The 17,799-nt window shown below is 36.8% G+C and overlaps 1 long non-coding RNA gene across 1 annotated transcript in view; it reads left to right on the plus strand.

Annotated features, from left to right (window-relative positions):
• Positions 1–7,019: 7,019 nt before the first annotated feature.
• The window catches only part of LOC148114073 (uncharacterized), a 228,296-nt gene continuing 217,516 nt past the window's right edge, over positions 7,020–17,799 (plus strand). The window contains exon 1 of the long non-coding RNA XR_015733778.1: positions 7,020–7,110. This is a non-coding gene — a long non-coding RNA (uncharacterized LOC148114073). The remainder of the gene's footprint in view (positions 7,111–17,799) is intronic.

The raw sequence follows: 17,799 nt of genomic DNA on the forward strand, positions 1-17,799 counted from the left end.
ATATCCCTATTTTCAGTATGTATGTTATGCATGAAATTGAGGCAATGGCAGAAAGATGCCTAAAATAGTTTCCCTTCACTGGTTGCTTTCCAGATATATGAATTTCAACTTCTATAATTCCACAGCCTGCATAGTTGTTTCTGAGAATTCTGGGAGTTGACCCATATTTCTGTAGGATCCCTGTTTGGGGAAGGCTGATTTAGAACAACAAGCAAGCTCTTTGTATTTGGAAATGGCAACACTATTTTTGGGTTGACAAAGATATGAAGACACATGCTGAGTTTTACACAATGCTAGCTCAAAAATAATTGCTAGTCAAATCCAACTTTTCTTCATCTAATATTATTGGCTGTACTGACTAACAATTCTAGTCCCAAGATATTTAAAGAGAGCCAATTTCAGAAAGCTGTTCAATAAATAATAGAAAAAGATAGAAGACACAGAAGAAGAACTGAATAAGAAGTTGAGCATCCAAATTACATACAGAGATATTGTAAAACCTTTTGTATATGAAAAAATCTTGTTCCAAAGATACCAGCAGAAATATTTGTCTGTTAAACTATCCATTTTAAAATCTATCATTTCAATCTATCTTGTCTGACCAGTGCCCTTTCAGACAAGTTGCACGTCTTTCATTGTTCCAGTTGCTAGGTGTTGAAGATCAACACATCTGAAAGCTAAGATTGTAAAAAGGTGATTTAGATTATCCTCATCAAACAACTGAATGGATCTTCCTGTCAAAATTTGTCAGAGTATTATTAGTTGGTAGCTCTGGATAACACTGGTGTCTCAATCTGGATGGCCATATTAAGAAGGAAGGAACTGTGTTTTTTTGACATCACATTGTGGTTGCCAGATGAGCTGCAGCATCCACCCTACACGTGATGGAGGAATTGTAGGAGGCAGCCTGTTAATCAGATGCACACACCCTCTATTTGTGGGAGGTCAAGGAAACAGGTCTGATGCTGGAGCAGAACCAAATATCCAAACTAACTCATACAGGAAGCCATGCAAAAACTGAATCACAAAGAATTTCATCCTTTGTGCTTAGCTGTGGTGCTAGATATTACAAAGCAGTATTTTGTGTATATATGAATTTGTGGTCGTAGTTCTGTCAAAAACTAAGCATTAGAATGATGGTTCTTCTGGCCATGATGGAAAGCCAAGATATAAGGTGGAAACTGACAGGGTTTTGTTTTTTTTCCAAGCTCATTAGGAAACATTTTTCTTAGTTTAATGCCTGGAATCTGATGTAAATAGCTGCTGCCATCCTGCAGTGTTGGATGGAAATGGATGTTACTATTCTTCAGGAATCTCCATCGCTAAGAAATACACATAGACATTCTAAGAATAATTCTCTAAATACCTCTGGAGCTTTTTTCCCTTGTGGCTGTATAAATAATGCAGTTCTGAAGATTTTTCACAACTCAACTTCTGTTTCCACTTAGATGGGAACATCTAAGAATCAAAATAGTGTGAGCTGCAAAAGAGAAGATCAGCCAAACAAACCCAATAGAATAGAATAGAATAGAATAGAATAGAATAGAATAGAATAGAATAGAATAGAATAGAATAGAATAGAATAGAATAGAATAGAATAGAATAGAATAGAATAGAAACTTGGAGGTCTTCTAGTCCAGCTCCCTGCTCAAGCAGCAGAACCTATACCATTTCAGATAAATGACTGTCTAGTCTCTTCTTAAAAATCCCATGATGAGCACCCATGATTTCTGAAGGCAAGCTGTTCCACTGGTTAATTATCCTCACTGTTAGGAAGTTTCTCCTTAATTCTAGGTTGCTTTTCTCTTAATCATGATTAGTTTCCAAGCATTGTTTCTTGTCCTGCCCTCTGGTGCATTGGAGAATAATTTGACCCCCTCTTCTTTGTAGCAGCCCTTCAAATACAGGAATACTGCTATAATGTCACCCCTAATTTTCTTTTCTTTAGACTAGCCAAACCCAAAACCTACAGCCGTTCTTCATATGGTTTAGTTTCCAAACTAATATTTCTCAACTTTGGCAACTTTACAATAGGTGGAGTTTAACTCCCAAAATTCCCCAGCTGGTTGCTGACTGAGGAATTCTGGCAGTTAAAGTCCACCAGTCTTAAAGTTGCCAAAGTTGAAAAATACTGCCTTTTACTGTGCATTGTGTAGCACATCTGGCGTTTCAAACATGTCAAACATTTATTTTTCAATGAGAGAAAACTTTTGGGAAATCCCTCTCAACCTCCTTTGAATAAAAGGGGAATGATTCAGCTACCACAGAGTCCATTCACATAAGGAAACTCACTCATAGGAGGAGGAGGAAGAGGAGGAGGAGAAGGATGAGGAGGATGATATGAGTCAATGCTTTTCATTCAATGCAGTAAATCTGATCAGGGAGAATATAACCCAAAGTAATTTTTTATTAACTTTCTATTCACATTCATATTTACTGAGTCCACTGTAGAATAAAAGACTGGGAGAGAAATACATTGATAGCTAAATTGTGCACAGAGTTTAGAATTATGCCAAGTTCAGAAATTGAATTTGTACTACCAGCTAAGCTGAGTTGGTTTTGTTTTGTTGTGTGAACTCAGACATTGTGTTTCACCTTGTTTGGATAGGCACGGACTATTACATAGGGATTAGAAAGTCAAAGGAATATCTGGGAAGATACCAGCAAATAACTTCTATACTGCTTTCAAAAAAAGCCACATGTCTTTCAAATCACCAGGAGACTTTGAAGGAGGAGGGAGATTTTTCCCCATTTTAGCATGTTGTATGAGCTCAGCCACTGTAGTGTGCAAACCATAGCTTATGCCTGATCTATAAGTCAAGCCAATGATGGTTTATTCAATAAACCATGTATGAGCAACCAAGGATCTAATCACAGGGTCTTCAAAATGCCCTCTAATAGCTCTCTCCATGGAGGTCTGGTTCCATGAGCAAAAGCATACATTTCTGATCCTCCCCACACAATATTTAATTATACCTGAACAAACAAGTATACAAAATAATAGAAGTATACAAAATAATAGAAATTATTTACTTGTCTATGTTAAAAAAAACAAGACAGTTAAACAGAGAAGGCTGCTGTTGAAAGTCAAAGTATCTGAAAGACACTAAAATATAAGCATGAATTTACTAAGATCACAATAGCTCCTGGATGTCATAATTTTGGTAATAGGTGTTTGTTGTACTATTGCTGTCTTGATTAATTGTGTACTTTTTTATATTACAAAATATGTATCCATCTCTCTTACGTTGGATATGTGGATACCTAGGACAGGATATGATGGCCTGAAGGCCTTTTCCATCAAAAGAAATACCTGCCAAAATTGATACAGGAAGGAGCTTTTAGCAGGTTTTGCTTCTAAGAAGGCATGATAGGGATATGATGCTAACATGATTTTCCTTTTTTGCTGCAATGGATAAAACTGTTTGTCACAGAGATAATATTTCAAATCTCATTACAAGCAGACCATAATAAAGACTTGGTCATCAATAACTTATTGAAGAGATTTGGAATTGGAGTTAAAGATGGTGATTTGTATGTTACTTAGTCCATTTTTCTGAAATAAAACTCAAAATGTCTTGAAGAAAAAAATTCAATTTTCTCCTCAATTGTTTTTACTGGGTATAGTTAAGGGTTTTTCAGTGGGGGAAACAAAATTGATATTGTATATGGTGACAGCAGCTAGGTTATTGATTGGTCAATATTGGAAAAGGGATGATATGCCTACAATTCAAGAATGGACTTTGAAGATGGCCAGTTTTGCAGAAATGGCGAAGATATCAGCATACTTAAAAGATCGGACTCAAGAGACCTATGCATGGGAGTGGAAGAAACGGATAGATTATGTGCAGAATAAATATCAAACTAGGAAGTACCAGATAGCTTTTAGCTAAATGTTGTGTAGAAATGTATAGTTTATAGGGGGCAAAATAGCTTATTGTTATGAAGAATTGTATAGTACACAGGGGGGAGAATAGAGGGGTGGTAAACTCTGATATAATAAATGTGGATGGATTTCACCTTGGGGAAGTCATAGGGGGTGGGGAGGGCTTGGGGGGTTAAGGGAGGGATGGGGAGGGGAAAAAATGGGGGGGGGGAATTGATGTTTGTAAAACTTTTTCAATAAAAAAAAAAGAAAAAAAAACTCAGACCAGAATCTCATATATCCACTGATTCCTTTTCTGATGCTTCCTCCTAAGGCTATGGTCCAGCTGATGGGAACTTTTCCAATGAAATAGGATTAAAATCAGGACATAAAGCTCACTCAGGGCATACCATCTCCATTCTTCCAATCTCATTATTTTCCTTTCCCTAGCTGCTTCCTCTTCCTACAAGGATCCTTTTGCATCAGGAAGGACCAGGAAAGGTGACAGCCAAAAGCCTCTTTTGCATCTTGGAAGGAGGTTGTTGGGTTATAACTGGCTCCACTACATTCCAGGCTGTTTGATACAGAAGTTTGCAAAGCGGGAAGGCCTTGGGGCTGAGCCTCTCATGCAGTCTGTAGGGCTTAGAGTGTCCCATCCTGGGCCAGAAGAACGAGTTGGGGTGCATGCTTTTTTTTTTAGGGAACATAGTGATCACAGGCAAGAAGCAGCAGAAGTTGAAAAGTTACAGCAGAGGAGTAAACATTGAATTACCTTATGCAAATCCTGCAATCCCTTATTCAAGAGAAGCATAGTCTTCATTTTTAAATTGTGTTTCTAGTCCTCATTGTCATAAGCCTACATTGGAAAACAGGATTTTTAAAAAAACTGCTCAAGCATTGATGCAAAGGGAAATATACTGTAGGTGCGATTAGTTATTTTATTTGTTTTTAATTTATTATTTCTACAAATTGCAACACTCATCTCTTAAGCATTTTTCAAAGACTAATTGTGTTTGCGATTGGGAATTATTTCGTATCTGAACTTTGATCCACAATCATGTTCTGTATCTAGCAGTAGCAAGTATTCACTTGCAGGTATACATGAAGAATTGTTATTTAGCAGCCTTGGGAGAAATTCATGCATTGGGCAAGATCGGTTAGTTGCATTAGGCAGATCAAGATAGATAACCTTATTTGCCATCAAAGTGAAAGGGATTTCTGTTCCATCATGATCAGCAATTTTCTCGTTCATCTCAGCTGAGCATTTCGAATTTAGTAACCCTGCAAGACAACTGTAGGAGAAGGATTGGCGGAAGCTGCAGGTAGAGTTACAAGAGGGATCAGTCAAGAATCCCTACATAGTCACAAGCGGACTAAGTCCAACCCTTGAATTTCATGGATTCTTATCTAGCTCCAAACAGGTGCTAATCATTAATTGAGAAGATTCTTATGGATAGGCTTTTAACAATAAATTAGTTTAACTGGACCTTCATGTATGGACCTGGTCTTTCATACCTGACAACAACATTTATATTTTCTGCTGTTCTCTGGCTTTCTGGATTGGAAGGATAGCTCACAACATGTTGAAATAGTAATGCAGGAGTTTATTGGCATCTATATTTTGTCTTATCTTAATCTCCCACCAGAGTTTGAGATCTATTCTGATCACAATTCAGAAAGGAAAGAAGGATGGCTAGATGGATGAATGGATGGATGGATGGATAGATGGATGGATGGATGGATGGATGGATTGTCCCTGAAAGTCTGGGAACATTTGCAGATTAGCACTGAAGATAGAATGAGTTAAAGATTCTTTCCCTTATAGTAACTGGGGATTTAGCCCAACTCAACATTCCTGTTTAGATATACAGTACATATTGGGTTTATATATGATATTAAGCCACAATATAGTTTGTTTAGTTTATACAATGCTATGAGAAGAGATACATTGCAGTTAGAATTTATGACATATAAATGAAGTCATGTGGTTGAATCAAAATGTGATTCATTCAACAAATTGTGTTTTTAAACAGCCATATTTTGGCATACTGGGTGAAACCCAGTAGGCATAGACTATTACATGATACTGCCCTTGAAATAACTGAATTAATTCAAAATATAAATATTTGTGATATCATAAAATGAGTTCAAACTTGTTAAAGTAATGGACCAGGGAAAAGAGTTTAAATGTCTGTTCATCCAGAAGTCTCTTAAAATGACTTGTCTCTCAGGATTGCTATGAAGATAAATCAGGAGAGCTAAATATGCCACCCTATCTTTTTAATGGTCAAAAACAGTTCGATTCCTCAACCTGATATTTTTATATTGACCCACATTATACAAACAAAGCTGCTGGTCCATATCAAGTTTTACAACATTTTCAAAATAGGTCTATAAAGTTTGCTGCGCAGGTATCTACATGTTGTCCATCTCCTTCACCTCTAATTCTGCTATCATCTTTTTCTAGCATTGCTCTCCTACATGTATAGAATTGAATTTTGTTTATTCAGAAGATGCCATGATTGACTGCTTCCTTTGTAGCTGCATTTTGAAAGCTGTTGCCCCCACCCCCCAAATGTTGGACTAAAATTTTGGTTGTTCCTTATATAAGCTACATTATCTGAGACCGATAAGAACCGAAATTATACCATACCTTGATTTCTGAAATCATGGTTTCCTGAATAAACTATATTGGTTGGAACAACTCACCTTAGCCAAAACTAAATTGATTTATTATGGTATGTAAATCCTGTGTTTCTCTAAATATTACAAGGAATGCCTAGTCAAAAGCTTATTAAATTTTGGGGTTACAAAACCCATAAGTGGGACGCCATCTGCAATAGAATGCTTCCCCTGTTTGTTCCGTCTCCAGTAGGAACCTGCAAGCTTTGAAAATGATTTCAAAAAGGTACCTAGAGTTTTGTGAGATGTAAGCACAGTGCCTCTTTAAAACAACTATGTCTTTTCCAGGATTCCATTTGACAGTCTTCAATTTTTCCTCTCTTTCTGACATTGCCTTGTATTTGCAGTACATCTAAGCAAGTTGATACTAATTCAAAACATAATTAAGGGAAAAAATGGTATGCCACCTAAAATATGCAACTCTCCTATTTGAACACATTGAGCTGAGGTGGCGCAGTGGTTAGAATGCAGTACTGCAGCTACTTCAGCTGACTGCTAGTTCAGCAGATCAGCGGATCAAATCTCACCGGCTCAAGGTTGACTCAGCCTTCCATCCTTTCGAGGTGGGTAAAATGAGGACCCAGATTGTTAGGGGGCAATATGCTATTTAGTATACTGTCTTTGTGTAAGCCGCCCAGAGTCCTCGGAGAGTGGGCAGCATAGAAATATGACTAATAAAATAAATAAATAAAATAAATTGTTGGTGTGTAAATGAAGAACTCACTGTTGAGCTAGACAGAAGACATCACTGTTTAATCCTCTATATTTTTGTTCTCTTTATATCCAGTGCTTTGTGCATTTGAGGGCAAATGACAAAAATTTAAATAGTCATGTTTTATTGTCAGTCTAATAACAATAAAAACAATAAGCCAAACAATATCTGGTAAACAGGTAACAGACAAAATACATATATCTAAATTTGTTAAAGGATCGTTGATCTTTTGCCAATGTCTGATGGAAAAGAATACTGAATATCCATGTGATTTTTTTTTTAAAAAAAATTCAACCAAAAATTATACACTGTCTACTTTTTCAATACTACACATAGAAGGCCCTGTTTGATGTTGCTAAAGTACTTCATCGTGAAACAAAGATAAATATTAGTAGTCCTCAAGTTACAACTACAATTGAGCCCAAAATTTCTCTTTCGAAGTGAGACATTTATTAAGTGAGTTTTGTCCCATGTTATGACCTTTCTTGCCACAGTTGTTAAGTGAATCATTGCAGTTATTAAGTTAATAACATGGTTCTTAAGTAAATCAGGATTCCCCATGGATTTTGCTAGTAAGAAGGTTACAAAAGGTGATCCCATGACCCCAAGATACTGCAACCATCATCAATATAAGCCAGTTGCCAAGCCTCTGAATTTTGATCATGTGACCGTGGGGATGCTACAATGGTTGTAAGTGTGAAAAATAATCATAAGTCATTTTTTTCAGTGCCATTGTACCTTTGAACAGTCACTAAATCGAGGACTATCTGTATTGAAGAGCGCAGACAAGTTGTTTCAAGAAAAGTCAGTCTTTCAGATATTCAGCATCCTGAATCTGTCTTGTGAAGGGATAAGCAAGCACTTCCAGGGAAGGAATGACAAATGAAGATGGCTTGGCAAAAAGGAGAACCTACAACCATGGTGGAATGAAGAGTCAGCAAGTAGACCAACTCTTCATAATTCCTCTCTGGACAAGGAGAGGACTTGAGATTGCCCACAAGTGCTCCAAACGACAGCTTCTTGCCTGGAGATCATAAGACAACAGTCTCCAACTGGTTTGGAGCTCTGGGAAATGAGAGAATAGTGATCTTGCTCAAAAAGCAGTTGGTATCTTTGAAATGCACTGAGTTCATACTTTTTAAATCACCTTTGGAAATTGCTTCTTAACTGCTTTTTAGCTGTTAAGAATCTTTGTATCAGCAGGTATAGCATTGAGTGAGTTTCCTTCAATCCTTAGCAAAAGAAGATTTAAATATAGGTTTAAGATTTTTAAAAAATCTGGAATAACAGCAAAAGGGTGTTAAAACTTTGATTTTAAAAAGTTACAACTGAACTAAAGATCAGATAAATTTGAAATAAGATTTTGGGGTTAATTATAAAGAATTTTTCCTGTGGGGATGTTTTTCTTTTGATTTCTTTAAAAAAGATAAAACTTTAAAACTGGATAGTTTTCCTATACTGGATTTACAAAAGAGGTTGTTAAAACTTTGAAGAAGTTTATGAGGTGTGGCAAAGAAAAGGAAATGAAAAGGAATCAAGTGCTAGAATATTATTTAAAAGGACTAAAGATTGAGGTTGTTAAGTGGCGTGATAGACTGGTGGTGAAGATGTTTGCCTCCCTTTTAGAAGGTTGAGAGTTCAATCCTAGGTAGCAGCAGATGTTTCTCTCCTAGGACGCAAAGAAAAAATATCTGCTGTGAGCTCCACATGGTGTCAGGAAGGGCATCCGGCCAATAAATGCTCAGCTCCATCTAGTCGCTCCAACTCTACACCTAATTAAGGGACTACAGGGTTGAAAGAAAAGAAAAATTAAGATTGTTAGAAGTAAGAAGAAATATAAGTTGGTTTATTTGATCAAGGTAAAATAGATTTGTAACTATTTCTGGTAACCCTTAATGAATTTTTGCTGACATCGGGACTAAATTATGATTTTATGAAACAATTTTGTGGATGTGTTTATGGATATGGAAAGAAGAGCTCATTTGTTGCATTTTAAGAGAAGGTAATAAGTTACTAATCATTATTTATACTTGTGATGAAAGGGGAAATAATTTCATTATGTTTCTTTTTCTTTCCCTTTTTTACTATATTCTTATTTTTTTCTCTTCTTTTCTACATCTTTTATTTTTATATTTTCTTAGGTTGTATTAGTTTTAGTTGTTGTAAATTGTAATTTTGAATAAAATTAGTATTGAAAAAAAGAAAGAAAGAAACAAGGAAGGGATGCAGCTCCTTGACAAACAATGCAATAATGAGCCCTGATCCTTATATACACCCTTCTTGTGGGAGGAGTGGAACTTCTCTATATTCACACCAAGTACATCCTGTGTGGTGTTTTTAGTTATGCTGACTTCCTAGTGACTGGTTTCACCTATTTGGGATATAGACATAGATAGCCATATAAACCCCATGCATGAAGGCATGATTATATATGCCTCTTGGAGCACTTAAAGGAAGGTATATATTATTCCAATAGATTATATTATTTCTTGGAATTACTGGGAGACAGGAACTGGATAGCTTTTAAAGTTAATGTATTATATATGTCATCTTAAGTCCAAGAGTTCATGAGCTCAATTCCTAGTAGAGGGTTTGAACCCATAGCGTAGCATTTGGTTACTACATCTGTGAGTCCAAACCAAACACTGTAGTATGTGACTCTATAATAAATGTGCCAGTTCTGGAAGAATTCTGGCCTCTGCTCTTTGTACCGTCTATGGCAGAGATGTCAAACTGGCATCATCACAGCGGCAACATGTGACGTATCAGGACTTTTTCCCCCTTCGCTAAATAGGGCGTGGGGAAGCCAACACATGATGCATCCAGCCCATGGGCCATGAGTTTGACACCCCTGATCTATGGTTTCTGAATTGTCTGCAGCTCTATGAGAACATATTACAATTATCATGCCAGGCTACAACCATTTTGCATTTGCAAGAGCTAGCTTTGAAATCTATTTGCATGTCACTTTACTCATAACAACATCAACCTGCTGTTGTTTCCCTTTGTTATGTTTATCATATTTTACTTATTTTTTTTTATATCTCAGAGGTACTATTGCTTTGCTTTGAATATAAAGTCACATGCAGGCTAATAGTAGCAGTTTAATGATTCGAAAAGCAAGGGCAGAAGAAAACACAGATGATTTTACAAGGAAGGTTTGATTCTTTCCTACTGAACCCCAAAAGCAGGACCTAAGGGTCTTTATCTTAATTAACAATCAAATACAAATACAGATTATTGATTCTGGGATAAAGAGAATTAATTCTAATGAAGAGGCATTCCAGGAACAGCGAGGCATAATATATTCTACCAGGTTTGTTAAAAATATAGACATGGCATTTGCACAACACTCTATAATTGCTTGGCTTTACAATTTGTATGTGTGTTATGTGTATTGTTTAGTATATTGTGCAAACCTATTCTGTTTATAATACAATATATTGCATGAGCCCAGAAAAATAGTTAATTCAGCAATTACGATAGGCATGTTATATAGATCCCAGCCCATGGGCTGTAAGATACAATGAGTTTCTTTCTTTCCCTGTACTGTATCTCTGTTTACAGTTACTCAAGACTAGCTAAGTGATGACTACATAAACACCGTGTTTACACCCGAGCCTGGGGGAAATCTGATCTGCCTCCCTTAAATCCATTGGGATGAAATGTCTTTTGTGGAACTTTGTTCAGCCTGTCTGTGAATCACTGTACTTTGGTCAAAAGAGGACATGCCTTTAATTTGAGACCCTCAAGCTCACAATGCCTCTTCTTCCTTTTTCACTGAAGAAATTGCACAAGATCTCTTGATCTTCAACAGGCTTCTTCCCTGCTACTGTATGCTGCAAGATTGTATACTGATGTTTGCACAAGCCATCACAATAAAGAACATTGGATTTCAATGTATATGATTACATGCTTATAACTATTTCCTAGCTGGAACAGCTAACTGGAGAATTTCAAAAGGTGTAGGGTCCTTGGTGCTCTATGAGTTTGGTTATTTCAAAGGCAAGTGTTCCAGGAATGATCCAATCTGGATGCTTAGCAGATATGTACACTGAATTAAATGAAGAATTCATTAATTGTTTTTTATATAAAGGAGGGCAAATTGGAAGTCATCTTAAATCAGCCTCTGTATGAAGGAAATGAGTTTTATTCAAACTATTCTAAAAGCTACCATAGGATCATGATGTCTAGAAATCCAAATGATTTAACAGCATTACTCAGCAACGTCCCTAAGCAGTATGCTACACAAAAGAGAGGAAAGATAGAGAATGTGAATTAAATAGAGGCTATTAATATAGAGAAAGCATCTATTGATCCTGTCAGCCATAAATAAGTATGATAAGGAATCAACGAATATAACATAGTTATGAGTTGAATTTGCATCACATAGACTAGGCTAAAATATGATTAAATGGATTGTAATCTAGTATTCTACCAATTCAGTCAGTATAATTGGTTCGCTGTATGTGAGTTTAGGCAATTAGGTTAAAATGGTAAACTGTGATTAAGTAAATTATGTCTAAAAGTACATAATGGAACCATCTCATTGTAACATGCTGGTGTAAGATCTGAGTAGAAAATCACCCTACTAACTGGGATAGATAAAGTACATCATTGGCTTTAATTTTTTATATGCCCTTGCATTATTAAATTTAGTTTCAAATATATTTACACCAGCTTCTCCACAATAAAATGATTTACAGAACAGCTTTTTAAAACAAAATTTCACTAAACAGAAATATAATTGGACACTTTAAAAGCAAACTCTTGATAATAAGGGTGGTTTTTTTTATTAGTATATTCCACGCATTAGTCAAAATCTGCCTGTGTCCAAAGTGAGTCCACCTGAACTTAAAACGGATAGGATTTGATGTGGTTGTTGATCTGGAGATTTTCTGGGTCTTCCTCTAGTTAAGAGACCACAGAATTAAAGGGCTTATGGCTGTATCTGAAATTCAGAGTGGAAGATTATCAAGGATCTTTTTGTGGATTGTGATCCCATAAAAGGGATAAATACTGGAAAGGCCCAGCAGTTTAATATTGATAGAACTGGGACAGTCATAGGTTTTATGTTAAAAGCATCTCTTATTGTCCTGGGATAATGCAAAAGCCTATTGGAAACTGGATGAAGCTGTAGAGGACTAAAGCTATGAAATTTCAAAGCATTTGCTGCACCATATTATAATCTTGTTCTCAGTCTCATTTGGTGTATGAGTAGTAAGGCCATCTGCATAGATATTTAGCCATGGTGCCTCTTTTTCAAGCTCTTGAAATCACTGCATTTGTACTCACTGCATTTGAACACACTCTGCATAGCTGGAAATAACAATTTAGCAAGCTTTGGACATGTGACAATGACACATTAGCAACATTGATACAATCCCTGCACACTGTGATATTTCTTCAGGTTCAGCACCATAGCTCTTTCTAGAGAAAATCATGGGCCTTGTTTTCACTTTCCTTCAATGTCAGAAAGGGAAATGGTAACTTGCGAGAACTGAACGCTTAATGAAAACAATACAATTACCTTTAATTGGATTAATAAGGGTTTGGGCACAATGCTGATTTAATAAGTCACAGAGGGAGGCTTCTCCCTTGGTCCTTTCATAACCTCTGGCTCTTTTCTTCTCGGGTTTAATTTATCCAAACATCTCCACATTTCTTTTTTTTTTCTTTTTCCTTTTTTTGGAGAGCACTTCTTGTGACCCACTATTTTATGTTACTATTTTGGGCCATTATAGCTACTCCTTTCTTGGTCAAGGTTCCCAAAACTTCAATGATAGGGGGAAGAATCTGAAATCTTGATGAATTTCTATCCATTGTATTAGTAGTAGAGAGACTGGTACTTTGAGCAGAAAAGAAGCATAATTGCCTCTAGATGGGATGGGCAGCACACAAACCAGATAGGTAGGTAGGTAGGTAGACAGACAGACAGACAGAAGGGTAGGTAGGTAGGTAGGTAGGTAGGTGGATGATGGATGATTAGATTAGTTTAGTTTAGATTTCATTACATTACATTACATTACATTGACAGACTGTTCCATTTTTAAAAAAAATTAAATATTTTATTATAACACAATATGACAAACACATAACATACAGTATATAAATATATCCTCTTTTTAACCGATGTTTTGGTTAGAAACATTAGACCACTAAGACTGTTCCATTTTGATGGGGTTTTTTTAATGATTAACTTTTTTATCCATAGGTATTTTTTAAAAAATCTCTGTAAATTCTGGTGCCTTACAGATATGTTAGAAGACAAATCCCTTTTTTTTTCACTGCCATTGCTGGTTGGCAGTGATGGGAATTGTAGTTCAATATGGCAAAGTGAGCACCTTTGCCATAGAATACTGTCCATTGATCAATAAGAAGATGTCATCTTTCCTACATTTATAGAAGACAATCTTCCATTTGAATCCCAATCCATGTTAAAGATTTAAAAAACTATAAGAAGGTATAGCAGTTGATGGTTTGACATTTGCCAATCAAAATTAGCATCTCAACAACAGATTGTGTTGGCAAAGAATGGTCACCTCCCCTGTCTCCACTTAGAAGATAGACAGATAAATCAACATTAATATTATTTAACTTTTAAATTTGGTTTCTAGACTTGCTGCTATTCTTTTCAATTACCCAATGAATGTTTTTATGTGTGGGCTTATTGTTGTGATAGTTGCTGTTGTATTTTCTTCTTTTTGATGTTGTGTTGGTAGCCATCATAGCTTGATTGACAGTAATTTCCAGAAATCAGACTGACTGAGGAGTTCACAGTTTTATAAAACTGGAGTTCCAAGTTCAGGGAAAAGGAATTCACAACTGAATTTGATAGAGTTATACTCTCCTAAAAGTCAACTTTGCAATTTAAGTTTACTCCTAGATTCAGTACTTTCCTGGATGTACCACTCTGGATGGTGATAAGATGCTTTGCATAGTTAAGGCTAAAATGCCAACTGTGCTATTTTCAAGAAATGTCAGATTTGGCCATAATGATTCATGTCTTATACAGGAATATGCATGTACTTCTCCCCATCTTATTGTTTCCACATCTTGTCTCTCCCAGTTATTACTGAAATTCAATGGGAACTGTGAATAGTAGAGATACACTTTTTTTTTCTATCAATTTTCAGCAGAAGCACAATAAAATTGATTCAGTATACAACGAGTAGGCTTAAAATAGTGATAAAATCTAGACTAAGTCATATATTTCCATACAACATGCATAAATATATATATAGAAGAAATATACTCCTAACCTTCTAGGTAGCATCAATGTATCGATGTTATGCTCCCTACTTTAGATACTTCCTGTATGGACTTCTTTAATGCAATCACATGGAAATAGGCTTTGAAATGTCTACTGATCCAAAAAGCTATATCCAGTCTTTTATCTACCTTGTTACTGAACTAGTGCTCTGTTTCTAGGAATGCTGAGAATTGAAATCCATACATCTTAAAGTTGCCAAGCATGAAAAATGCTAGTTTAAATCAACTCAACCTACTTTTCCATTCTTAACCACAATCTTCCTGCTCATCCTTATACTTTTCATTCATTGCCGTTTATCCTTTCAGCTTCTCACTGCTTCTCTCTTTTGAAGATCTTATTTATTCCATCCAGTCATGAGATGTTCAGCCAACATTTTCACCCATTCACTTTTCCTTCATATATTTATTTTGCAATTAAATTCTCCTTCGTTCTCCCTATATGACCAACCACCTCTTTTGTACTATTCTTCTATGGGTCACTCATTCTTGTGTTCAAACTACATTTATTCATTGGCTATTCATTCTTGATTTTACACACTAGATGTATATCCTATTCCCACCATGCTTAATTTACTTCTATGTTTATCCTGACATATCCAACTCTCATCTGTGCATTCTTAATATACAGCCAGATCTACATTCCTCATTTCATCATACAATCTAATATTTGCTGACATCATTCAGATTCTCAGTTAATACCATAACATAATCTACATACCAAAAGCACACCTAGTTCACTTCCCCAACGAATACATCTCTAATGTTGTAAGAAGCTTATTCTTTATTCATTAATCCATGCATAATTAAACAACCAATAAAGCCACACTTCTATTATTTTTTGCTCAGTATCGAGCCATTCACTAAGTATTCCATTAATACTCATGTGTGCTTTCTATCAATCATATATTATTCTTACCATATTCAGCAATCAACTTTCCACTCAGCATGGTGAAAACCATTTCATTTTTCAAAACTACAGACTTTAGCATATACTTTCCCTAAATAACAAATAACATAAATTTTCTTTCTCATTTCATTAACTTGTTTCTCAATTATCTGCTGAAGAGCAAAGGCCCTGCATGGGATAAAGCTACAACTCAGAGGTTGGTCATTATTGTGTCCTGTATCCTATCACTGAGGTCCTGCCAAATCCCTTTCCGGGAACACTTAATCTAATTCATTCATTCTCACTGCATTTCCTTTTGTGTTCAAGAACAATAACAGCATTCTTACAATCCTTAGTTATAGATTCAGCTTTTATACTCTTATTACATATGTTGTACAGCTATTCCATAATCAAACTACATTTATTTTTCTCATATTTCTCCAGCTATATGGTCAACAACTGCAGTCTTACCACTTTTCCACATGTATGATTTATGTCTTTCTTTTCCTCATTTTTTCTTGGAAACTGATATATATAGCAGTCCATTCCCTTTGACATATTACTGTTATTGCCTTACAAATACCTAATAAAGGAGAATATTCGTAGCTCAGGGTTGAAGTGAGGGGGTCCTTGGTGCTCTCTGAGCTTGATTATTCTCTTGTAGACATTTCATTACCCAAACTAGGTGACAGGGGTGCTATTTAGCAGGTTCTGACAGGTTCTGGAGAACCAGTAACGGAAATTTTGAGTAGTTCGGAGAACTGGCAAATACCACCTCTGGCTGGCCTCAGAGTGGGGTGGGAATGGAGATTTTGCAATATCCTTCCCCTGGAGTGGGGTGGGAATGGAGATTTTGCAGTATCCTTTCCCTGGAGTGGGGTGGGAATGGAGATTTGCAGTATCCTTCCTCTGCCATGCCCACCAGGCCACACCATGCCCACCAAGCCACGCCCACAGAACTGGTAGTTAGAAATTTGAATTCCACCACTGCTGGGTGACATCATCAGTGCTAATAAGGAGTGGGGTTTGCTCTTAGTTTATATTCTTGTGGCTTGCCCCATCAATGTTGCTGGGAGTGGTCTTGGAGATTCTTTGGTTGGGTGTTTACTGTTAACTCTTTTGGTAATTCTTGATTGGAGCACTGTTTACTTCTTGATTGTTGGTCTGATGTTAATCTTGGACTTGATGTATGGTCATTTAGGTATTGATTGCTGGTGGGGAGATGTCTGGTCTTTTGTTTCTTTTTTGACTTGTTGATTGTCTCTTTTGCACATAGACATCTAGTAACGGCTAATTTGTCAGAATGCCAGGTTTTTAGAAATTCCCTAACATCTTTGGACTTGGCTTGATCTAAGATGGTCACCATTTCCCAGTTGAAACTCTGAATAAACTGTCCATATGTTACAAAATTAAAGTTTTTATCATGTCTTCTGATTGCTAGTTGATGTTCATGATACATTCTGCCAGTCTTCTGCCTGTTTGCCTTACATAGTAACTATTGCAATCATTATATTGTATGTTGTAGATAACTTCCATTTTTTCTTCCTGGGCTGCGGGGTCTTTTGGTTTACTTAGGATGTTTTGGAGGTCTTTAATTGGTTTGTGTGCTACACTAATTCCACTTAGTTATTTATTTATTGGTTCGATTTATATGCCATCCTTCTCCGGAGACTCAGGGCGGCTTACAATGCGTTAAGTAATAGCCTTCATACTTTTGTATATACCTGCTTAGTAGGGCTTTCGGTCCCCCCTAAGCGGTATTCTTTTTATATACAAAGTCAGTTTATTGCCCCCACAATCCAGCTCCCCATTTTACCTACCTCGGAAGGATGGAAGGCTGACTCAACCTTGAGCCTGGTGAGATTTGAACTTGCAGTAATTGCAGGCAGCTGGCAGCTAAATGCTACTTAACAGCACTTTAGTCTGTTGCACCACCAAGGTTCTATAGTCGGTTGGTGATTTCTAATATGTTTTTGATGTATGGCACAGTGGTGGGTTGCTACCAGTTCGTCCCAGATCGGGCGAACTGGTAGCAGCGGCAGCGGCGGGAGGCTCCTCCCACCTGCCCAGATTTCTCTGTGCATGCACAGAAGCATTGCGTGCGCACGTCCATCCACAGGCAAACCGGTAGCGATGAGATTTGAAACCCACTACTGGTATGGCAATACTATTCTTTTTACAGCTTGTGTTGGTTGTGTTGTATTGGGTGGCTCAATGCTTAAAGTGCAGTATTGCAGACAAACTGCGCTCCATGGCATAGGGCCTAGCTATCTTCGAGACCGCTTGCTGCCACCGACGATCTCCCATCGACCCATGCGCTCCCACAGAGAGGGCCTCCTCGGGGTGCCATCAGCCAAACAGTGCAGGCTGGTGACCCCCAGG

The sequence above is a fragment of the Pantherophis guttatus genome, chromosome 4 (assembly GCF_059756535.1).
Source record: "Pantherophis guttatus breed Tessera chromosome 4, ASM5975653v1, whole genome shotgun sequence".
Taxonomy (NCBI): Eukaryota; Metazoa; Chordata; class Lepidosauria; order Squamata; family Colubridae; genus Pantherophis; species Pantherophis guttatus.